At 35.6% G+C, this 10,692-nt stretch overlaps 1 non-coding gene across 1 annotated transcript; it reads left to right on the top strand.

Moving 5' to 3' along the window:
* Positions 1-1,105: 1,105 nt before the first annotated feature.
* LOC127746899 (small nucleolar RNA R71) lies at positions 1,106-1,209 on the top strand. The gene has a single exon (XR_008008711.1). It is a non-coding gene; the product is annotated as a small nucleolar RNA R71 (small nucleolar RNA).
* Positions 1,210-10,692: the final 9,483 nt, after the last annotated feature.

The following is a 10,692-nucleotide window of genomic DNA, read 5'->3' as shown; positions in this document are numbered from 1 at the left end:
TCACAGAAAAACACACAAACTCATAGTAAAGTCCAGAAAAGTGAATTTTAACTAAAAACTAATAAAAATATACTATAAACTAACTAGATCATACTAAAAACATACTAAAAATAATGCCAAAAAGCATACAAATTATCCACTCATCATTGAGCAACTTGCTCTCCAGTTACATCTTCATCCTCTTTAGAGGAAGAATAGTCTTCATAGCTCATGAATGGCAGAAGGAGGTTTAATGGAATCTCTATGGTCTCTATATAAGCCTCAGATTCCTTTGGGTACTCAATAGGGAACTCCTTCTTGGTTGGGAGACGTCCCATGAGGTCTTCCTCATTTGGATTCATGTCCTCTCCTTCCTCATTGCATTCGGCCATATTGACTATATCAATGGCCTTGCACTCTCTCTTTGGATTCTCTTCTGTATTGCTTGGGAGAGTACTAGGAGGAGATTCAGTTATTTTCTTACTCAGTGGCCCACTTGTGCCTCCAGATTTCTGATGGAGGACCTTGTTTCACTCATGAAACTTAAAGTGGCCTTAGACAGACCAGAGACTAAATTTGCTAAGTTAGAGGTACTCTGTTCATAATTCTCTGTCTGTTGTTGAGCCTATTTTTTCCACCATTATTAAAGCCTTGTTGAGGCTTTTGTTGATCCTTCCATGAGAAATTTGGATGATTTCTCTATGATAAATTATAGGTGTTTCCATAAGGTTCACCCATATAATTTACCTTTGCCATTGCAGGGTTCTTAGGATCATAAGCTTCTTCTTCAGAAGATGCCTCTTTAGTACTGTTGGATGCATTTTGCCATCCTTTTAGATTTTGAGAAATCATGTTGACTTGCTGAGTCAACATTTTGTTCTGAGCCAATATGGCATTCAGAGCATCAATTTCAAGAACTCATTTCCTTTGAGGCGTCCCATTATTCACAGAAATCCTCTCAGAAATGTACATGAACTGGTTATTTACAACCATGTCAATAAGTTCTTGAGCTTCTGTAGGCATTTTCTTTAGGTGAATGGATCCACCTGCAGAATGGTCCAGTGACATCATAGAGAACTTAGATAGACCATAATAGAATATATCTATCATGGTCCATTCTGAAAACATGTCAGAAGGACATCTTTTGGTCATCTACTTGTATCTTACCCAAGCTTCATAGAGGGATTCACCATCTTTTTGTTTGAAGGTCTGAACATCCACTCTAAGCTTGCTCAGCTTTTGAGGAGGAAAGAACTTAGCCAAGAAGGTCGTGACCAGCTTATCCCAAGAGTCTAGGCTATCTTTAGGTTGAGAGTCCAACCATGCTCTAGCTCTGTCTCTTACAGCAAAAGGGAAAAGCATGAGCCTGTAGACTTCAGGATCTACTCCATTTGTCTTTACAGTCTCACAGATCTGCAAGAACTCAATTAAAAATTGATAGGGATCCTCTGATGGAAGTCCATGAAACTTGCAGTTTTGTTGCATTAGAGCAACTAGTTGAGGTTTCAGCTCAAAATTGTTTGCCTCAATGGTAGGGGTTGAGATGCTTCTTCCATCAAACTTGTAAATAGGTGTAGTATAATCGCCAAGCATCCTCCTTTCATTATTGTTGTTAGGTTCGACTGCCATCTCCTTCTCTTGTTTGAAAATTTCAGTAAGGTTGTCACTGGATTGTTGTAAATTGGCTTCTCTTAGTTTCCTCTTCAGAGTCCTTTCAGGTTCAGGGTCAGCTTCAACAAGAATGCCTTTTTCCTTGTTCCTGCTCATATGAAAGAGAAGAGAACAAGAAAAGAAGAGAAGAGGAATCCTCTATGTCACAGTAAAGAGGTTCCTTATTATTAGTAGAAGAAGAAAGGGAATAAAGAAAGGAAAATCCAAACAGAAGGGTGAGGATAGGGGTAGTGAGTTGAGATGAAGAGAGGTGAAGAGAAGTGTTAGTAAATAAATAAATAAATAGAGGAAGATGAGAGAGAGAATTCGAAAATTAATTTTTGAAAAGTAGTTAATGATTTTCGAAAATTAATGGTGAAATAGAATTAAAATTAAAATTTAAAACAATTAGTTAATTTAAAAAGAATTTTAAAAAAGGGATGAGATATTTTCGAAAAGTAGAGAGAGAAAAGTAGTTAGGTGGTTTTGAAAGAGATAAGAAACAAAAAAGAAGTTAATTAGTTAATTGAAAAAGATATTAAAATCAAATTTGGAAAGATAAGAAGATAAGAAGTTAGATAAGATATTTTGAAAAAGATATGATATAAAAGATATGATAAAAAGATATGGTAAAAGGATATGGTTGAAAAAGATTTAATTTTTAAAATTAAAATAATTACTTAACTAACAAGAAACTAAAAGATATGATTTTAGAATTTAAAGATTGAACCTTTTTTAACAAGAAAGTAACAAACTTCAAATTTTTGAATCAATCATATTAATTGTTAGCATAATTTTTCGAAAATAAAGATAAAATTAAGAAAAAGATTTTTGAAAAATAATTTAAAAAATAAATTTCAAAAATTAATAAAAAAATGAAAAAGATTTGATTTTTGAAGAAGTTTTGAAAAGATAAGATTTTTAAAATTTGAAAATTTGACTTGACTTACAAGAAACAACTAATTTTAAAAATTTTTGACTAAGTCAACCCAAATTTTCGAAATTTTGAGAGAAAAAAGGAAAAGATATTTTTTTATTTTTGAATTTTTAATTATGAAAGAGGAAAACACAAATATGACCTAAAACATGAAAATTTTGGATCAAAACCAATGATGCATGCAAGAACACTATGAATGTCAAGATGAACACCAAGAACACTTTGAAGATCATGATGAACATCAAGAACATATTTTTGAAAAATTTTTGATGCAAAGAAAACATGCAAGACACCAAACATAGAAATCTTTAATGCTTGGACAATATGAATGCAAGAATGCACATGAAAAACAATAAAAGACACAAAACAAGAAAACATCAAGATCAAACAAGAAGACTTACCAAGAACAACTTGAAGATCATGAAGAACACTATAAATGCATGAATTTTCAAAAAATGCAAGAAAAACTTTTTAAAGCATGCAGTTGACACCAAACTTATAAATTGACTCAAGACTCAAACAAGAAACACAAAATATTTTTGGTTTTTATGATTTTATGATTTTTTTGAATTTTCTTTTATATTTTTTGAAAAACATATAGGAAAAAGAAAGTAATGAATCCAAAGTCCTCAATCAAAATCCTGTGAATTAGCCCTGGCTTAATAGGTAGCCAAGCTAAAACATGTTATATGAAACTCTAGGATTCATTCTTGAAAACTCTGAAAATTTTCGAAAACAGTTGAGAAATTTTGAAAAATATTTTTGAAAACTTTTTGAAAAGAAAATTACCTAATCTGAGCAACAAAATGAACCGTTAGTTGTCCATACTCGAACAATCCCTGACAACGGCGCCAAAAACTTGGTGCACGAAATTGTGATCATCAACAATGGCAACAAAAACTTGGTAGTGATGACATGTCACCATGTCATGTTTTTCTATGCTTTTTCATACAAGAAATTGATGATTTGTGCTTAAATATTGAATGTTTTTGTGCTTAAATGATATATTTTCTTGATTTTTTAATTGTATAAATCTTGTAGGAAATAAGAAGAAAAAGAAGCAAAGAAGCACAAAATAAGCTAAAAAGGAGAAAAAAAGAGCTTTGGGGAACACTTTGAAGTTGGAGCACACTTTGGATCCTTAAGCCACGCTTTTAAAAGCGTGGCCCATGATGAAATCAAAGAAGAAAGCAACCAGCACACACACTGCTCCGCTCTAGGCAAGAGCAGAGCATTATCGTGATGCAAAAAGTGAGGTTGGAAGCAAATTTTCGCTAAGTTAAATTTGGGGCGCTCATAGCATGACCATGCCTCCTTCAACGGGCTATAACTTGAGCTATAGACGTTCGATTGATGTGCTTTTAGTTGCGTTAGAAAGCTGACGTCCAAAGCTTTCCAATGATATATAGCAATCCATATTTGGCGTACAATTGAGGCATGAGTAAAAGACATCTTTAAGGGTAAAAAATAAGTGAAAATAAACCAAAGTGCTTCCACCAAGGCTCGAAGAGGGAGACACAAGGAAACCAACGAAGTAGCGCTCTCAAGGAGAGCACAGTGCTCTCTTGGAGAGCACAGTGCTCTCTTGGAGAGCATTGTCGTGCTCTCACCCAAAGAAAATGCAAGAAAATTGGCGTGGAGTGCTTTCACCAAGGCTTGAACCGGGTACCTCCCCTTGGAAGCTCCACTGCCCTGCTCTCCACAAGGGCAGGGCAATCCCCTAGTGCCTCTTCAAGCCTTGGCACGCAAATTGGATACCCACACAAAGCTTCACTGCTCTGCTCTCCACAAAAGCAGAGCAGCCTCCTGGGAGCAACATGGGCCAAATTCAACTAAAATTCCATTTAAATTCAATCCCTCTCCAAATTGAATCAAGGCCAACCAAACCCATTTCTCCTCAAATCCAAAGAAAGCAAAGCCTACATCATCACTCAAAGGCACATGGATCAATTAGATTAGGATTTTCATTTAAATTGTAATTTGTTTTAATTTCATTTTCATTTTCACTTTGTAATGCCTATATAAAGGCATCAATTCCATCTCACTAAGAAAAGAGAGGAGGCTAGCTCCACTAGGGAGCATTAGGAGTAGTAGTAGAGAGCTCTCTCTCTTAGTTTTTTTTCTTTCTGTCTTGAATTTGGAGTGAAATTGGAGGAATTTTGTTTCTTTCTCACTTTGAGAATTCTCTTTGTTTGATTTCTGCATAATTCTAAGAAATTGAGGATTGAATTTGAGTTTTCATTTGCTACTTCCATTCTTCTTTCTTCTACAAACTTGTTTTCTATTGGATCAAGGAAGGAAGTGAGATCTAGACTTGTTCTCTAGTCTCATCCAACCCCTGAGATCTTCAACTTTCCTTTAGCTATTGCAATTGAGCTGCATTTTACTTCCTGTTTGGTTCCTCAATTCAGTTTACATTAAGCTTGCTGCAAATCTCATTTACATTTCCTGCACAATTCTAATTCCTCTACAATTGCTCTAAGTTTCAATTCACTGCAATTTTGCTTCTCTGTTTACATTGCTCCCAATTTACTTTCCTGCAATTTAAGCTTGCTACAAGAGTTTTGAGTTCTGATCTATTGCTCTATTTAATTTTCAGCACCCCAGCCCCTTTACTTTTCATGCAATTTACATTTCTTGGAATTTAAGTTTCAGCTCTTTTACTTTCTTGCTCTTTAAGTTTCAGCAATTTAATTCTTCTGCACCTTTAATTCACTGCAATTTTACTTTCTGTTGATCACCTTCACACAATTCACTCAATGTTATCTTGACTAAACTAATCACCCACTAAAGTTGCTTGATCCATCAATCCTCATGGGATCGACCTCACTCTAAGTGAGTTTTACTACTTGATGCGACCCGGTATACTTGCCGGTTAGATCTATGTGTTTGGAAATTCATTTTTCCACAAAAACACCATCAAGTTTTTGGCGCCGTTGCTGGGGATTGAAATAGATTGACAATGACTAAGTGAAGTGGAGGTCTAGATCAAGCACTTTTTCTTTTCTGTTTCTTTAATTTTTAATTAACCCACTAACTGTTTGAATTTTTTGCTTAAGCTAACTAAAACTTTACTCTAGCAATAGATTGAAGTGTCATTGGTTTTGTGTGTTTCTTGTGTTTTGTTTATATGACAGATACAAGAAGAGCTATACCCACCTTTCATGAACAAGACGAACGAACCATCAGTTGATTAAGAAGAGCTGAAAGAGGGAAAAACATTGTTGGAGAGGAGGAGTCAGAAGAAAAATTTCAAGACATAGAGGAACGACAACATTCCTGGAGAGAACGAGAAATCCTTTTCCAAGAGACAGATGAGCAATTGGAGAACACAGAGAAACGCTTAGAACTACTAAGCAAGAAAAATGAAGACTAATTGATGGATGTGAAGGAGAAAGTGGAAGAGCAAGATGAAGAGGCCACTGTATCAAGTGAAATTGCAAAGAAGGAAGAGGTGGTGGAAACATTTGAACCTAAAACTGCACTTGAGATGACAAGAGAACCTGAACACTCACAACCTCCTCAAACTCCCCTAGACCAAAGATGCTCAACACTGATCGAAAAATATGAAGAGGAGATGAAGAAATATTGGGAAGATCAACAAACCTCCTCAATGAAAAAGCTATTAAGTCAAATGTTGAGTGCAAGGGAGGAAGTGGAAGAGCAAGAAAGTGAGGAAGACACTCAAGGGAAGTCACACTCAACTGAAGTAAAGAAGTACAAAGAGGAAGGGCTCATGAAACAACCAATTCAAAAAGCTTTTGATGAGGAGAAAAAACTAATAAACACACAGCAACCAAGTCTTGAATACAAAGGAGTGAAGGCAACTAACAAGAGCACCAATCATGTCCCTGGTCTAGCAAGCAAGTTCAATCAAGCCATGTACAAAAGGAAGCTTGCTGAAGAGAGGCCAAGACAAGGGACACTAGCTGAAACTTCTCCCCCCTTGAGGTCATTCCTCTTAACAAATTGGAAGAAGAGGAAGAAAGTGAAGAACAGGTAGACAGTAGGTACATTTCTTCTCCTTGCTTTGTTTAAATTTCAATAAATTGGCATATGATTACATTCTAAGTTTGGTGTTGCCTTGCAACAAATTATTTTCAATTTTTTTGGATGATTACATTAAATCAAAAATGAAAGTGACACACCAAGATTCTAAGTTTGGTGTGCCACTTATTTTCTATGCAAATCATTCAAGCAATACTACTTGTCTGCATAATCATAATGCCTCTGCAGTTTTATTTTTCTTTTAATTTGACACTTTCTCATTCTACTTGCTTTAGTCATTTTGCTGTTTTTAAATGCTTTCATTTAGTTTGCTTATTAACTGTTTTTGTTAATACATCACCAAGACATCCTTATTCATGACAGACTCTTCATTTGGTGATTGTATTTAACAAATAATAGTTTCTTTTGTTTAGTTTTAGTTCAAATAAATTGACATATGGTTGCATTCTATGTTTGGTGTTGCTATGCAACAAAATTTGGTTCCAATGCTTACTAGATACTTGCATTAATTTCAAGTGAAAGTGTCACACTAAGTTTGGTGTGCCACTTATCTTTTATGCAATGTATTGTGCTCACCTTCTTATGTTTGCAATCAAAATGTCTTTGTCTCTGGTGCCTTGATTATTATCTTTCATTTTTCTTGCTTAAAACACATGTGCTACTAACATTTCATTGTGTAAGAGATTACTACAAGGTTGTAGAGTTCCTTTTCTTCTCATTTGTTTCCAGTACTTAAATTGCATGATTGTCTTCATCTTTTCTGTTTACTTGTGTGTATGAATAAAGCATAGCTTGAATCTTGAGTTGTAACATGTTGCTATGGCATTATGACTACCAACTTGAGTTTTGTGAATTCAAAAGCAGTAAAATATCATAATCATAAACAGACAAGGAATTAAAGAAGATTTTAGCATGTGCATACAAGTATTGGAAAGCTAGTATGATTAATTGTTGCTCAATTGCATTGGATTTTATTTAATTGAAGTTTTTATCTAGGACATTTTATGAAATCTTTTGAAATCATGAAAACCTTGAAGAAGCAAATACAATTAAAGCAAGAAAAGAAAAAGGGAAAGAATGAGAAAGCTGAAGGCTCTGAGTACCAATGGCAATTTATTTGCTAAGTGCTTGTGGTGTTTATATATCAAGCCAAATGCTTGAAAACAAAACACTTAGAAGTCAAGGCTAGGCTCAAGTGCAAAAGCACCCCCTCAAAGCTCAAGGCTCTAAGCATCAATGATTAGAGAGTCAAGAAAAGAAAAGAAAAATGAGCTTAATGAAGTCCTCTAATTAAATGCTTGTGGTGCTTATGTATCAAGTGGTAATACTTGAAAATAAAGCATTTAGAAGTCGTAGCTTTGTTATCAACTCATGGGGCAAAGCACCCAAAAGGAGAAGCTAATAAAAAAAATCAAAAGCTTGTTTCAAGGAAGAAATATAAGGAAAAGATTTCATAAAATGAGCTAGATAGAAGCATCAATCATTTACATTTCTTTTGTGATTGTAGCATGCATAGAAACTAGCCTACCATGAACATTAATTTGCTATTCTTCTCACCTTGGATTGTCAATCTTTAATGCATGATTCTTTTCTTGCTTGGGGACAAGCAAGGTTTAAGTTTGGTGTTGTGATGACATGTCACCATGTCATGTTTTTCTATGCTTTTTCATACAAGAAATTGATGATTTGTGCTTAAATATTGAATACTTTTATGCTTAAATGATATATTTTCTTGATTTTTTAATTTTATAAATCTTGTAGGAAATAAGAAGAAAAAGAAGTAAAGAAGCACAAAATAAGCTAAAAAGGAGAAAAAAAGAGCTTTGGGGAACACTTTGAAGTTGAAGCACACTTTGGAGCCTTAAGCCACGCTTTTAAAAGCGTGGCCCATGATCAAATCAAAGAAGAAAGCAACCAGCACACACACTGCTCCGCTCTTGGCAAGGGCAGAGCATTATCGTGATGCAAAAAGTGAGGTTGGAAGCAAATTTCGCTAAGTTAAATTTGGGGCGCTCACAACATGACCATGCCTCCTTCAAAGGGCTATAACTTGAGCTACAGACGTCCGATTGATGTGCTTTTAGTTGCGTTAGAAAGCTGAGTCCAGAGCTTTTCAACGATATATAGCAATCCATATTTGGCATAAAATTGAGGCATGAGTGAAAGAAATCTTTAAGGGTAAAAAATAAGCGAAAATAAACCAAAGTGCTTCCACCAAGGCTCGAAGAGGGAGACACAAGGAAACCAAGGAAGTAGCGCTCTAAAGGAGAGCAGAGTCCTCTCTTGGAGAGCATTGTCGTGCTCTCACCCAAAGAAAATGTAAGAAAATTGGTGTGGACTGCTTTCACTAAGGCTTGAATCGGGTACGTCCCCTTGGAAGCTCCACTGCCCCGCTCTCCACAAGGGCAGGGCAATCCCCTAGTACCTCTTCAAGCCTTGGCACGCAAATTGGATACCCACACAAAGCTTCACTACTCTGCTCTCCACAAGAGCAGAGCAGCCTCCTGGGTGCAACATGGGCCAAAATTCAACTAAAATTCCATTTAAATTTAATCCCTCTCCAAATTGAATCAAGGCCAACCAAACCCATTTCTCCTCAAATCCAAAGCAAGCAAAGCCCACATCATCACTCAAAGGCACATGGATCAATTAGATTAGGATTTTCATTTTAATTGTAATTTGTTTTAATTTCATTTTCATTTTCACTTTGTAAAGCCTATATAAAGGCATCAATTCCGTCTCACTAAGAAAAGAGGGGAGGCTAGCTCCACTAGGGAGCATTAGGAGTAGTAGTAGAGAGCTCTCTCTCTTAGTTTTTTTTTTCTTTCTGTCTTGAATTTGGAGTGAGATTGGAGGAATTATGTTTCATTCTCACTTTGAGAATTCTCTTTATTTACTTTCTGCATAATTCTAAGAAATTGAGGATTGAATTTGAGTTTTCATTTGCTACTTTCATTCTTCTTTCTTCTGCAAACTTGTTTTCTGTTAGATCAAGGAAGGGAGTGAGATCTAGACTTATTCTCCAGTCTTATCCAACCCTTGAGATCTTCAACTTTCCTTTAGCTATTGCAATTGAGCTGTATTTTACTTTCTGTTTGGTTCCTCAATTCAGTTTAAATTAAGCTTGCTGCAAATCTCATTTACATTTCCTGCACAATTCTAATTCCTCTACAATTGCTCTAAGTTTCGATTCACTGCAATTTTGCTTTTCTGTTTACATTGCTCCCAATTTACTTTCCTGTAATTTAAGCTTGCTACAAGAGTTTTGAGTTCTGATCTATTGCTCTATTTAATTTCCAACACCCCAGCCCCTTTACTTTTCATGCAATTTACATTTCTTGCAATTTAAGTTTCAGCTCTTTTACTTTCTTGCTCTTTAAGTTTCAGCAATTTAATTCTTCTGCACCTTTAATTCACTGCAATTTTACTTTCTGTTGATCAACTTCACACAATTCACTCAATATTAGCTTGACTAAACTAATCACCCACTAAAGTTGCTTGATCCATCAATCCTCGTGGGATTGACCTCACTCTAGGTGAGTTTTACTACTTGATGCGACCCGGTATACTTGCCGGTTAGATCTATGTGTTTGGAAATTCATTTTTACACAAAAACACCATCAGGTAGCACTCTCAAACGTGAATCATACTTAGTCACAACTCCGCATAACTAACCAGCAAGTGCACTGGGTCATCCAAGTAATACCTTACATGAGTAAGGGTTGATCCCACGGAAATTGTTGGTATGAAGCAAGCTATGGTCATCTTGTAAATCTCAGTCAGACGGATAATAAATGGTTATGGAGATTTTGAATAATAAATAATAAAGCAGAAAATAAGGATAGAGTTACTCATGTAATTCAATGGTGGAAATTTCAGATAAGAGTATGGAGGTGCTGTGTTCCTCATGAATCTCTGCTTTCCTACTGCTTTTATCCAATCTTTGTCACTCCTTTCTTGGCAAGCTGTATGTAGGGCATCACCGTTGTCAATGGCTACATCCCATCCTCTCAGTGAAAAAGGTCCAAATGCTCTGTCACAGCACGGCTAATCATCTGTCGGTTCTCCATCATGTCGGAATAGAATCCCTTGATTCTTTTGCGTTTGTCATCACGCCC

The sequence above is a fragment of the Arachis duranensis genome, chromosome 4 (genome assembly GCF_000817695.3).
Source record: "Arachis duranensis cultivar V14167 chromosome 4, aradu.V14167.gnm2.J7QH, whole genome shotgun sequence".
NCBI classification, from domain to species: domain Eukaryota; kingdom Viridiplantae; phylum Streptophyta; class Magnoliopsida; order Fabales; family Fabaceae; genus Arachis; species Arachis duranensis.
Note: the sequence above shows the minus strand (reverse complement) of the source record. Positions and strands in the feature narration are given on the sequence as shown.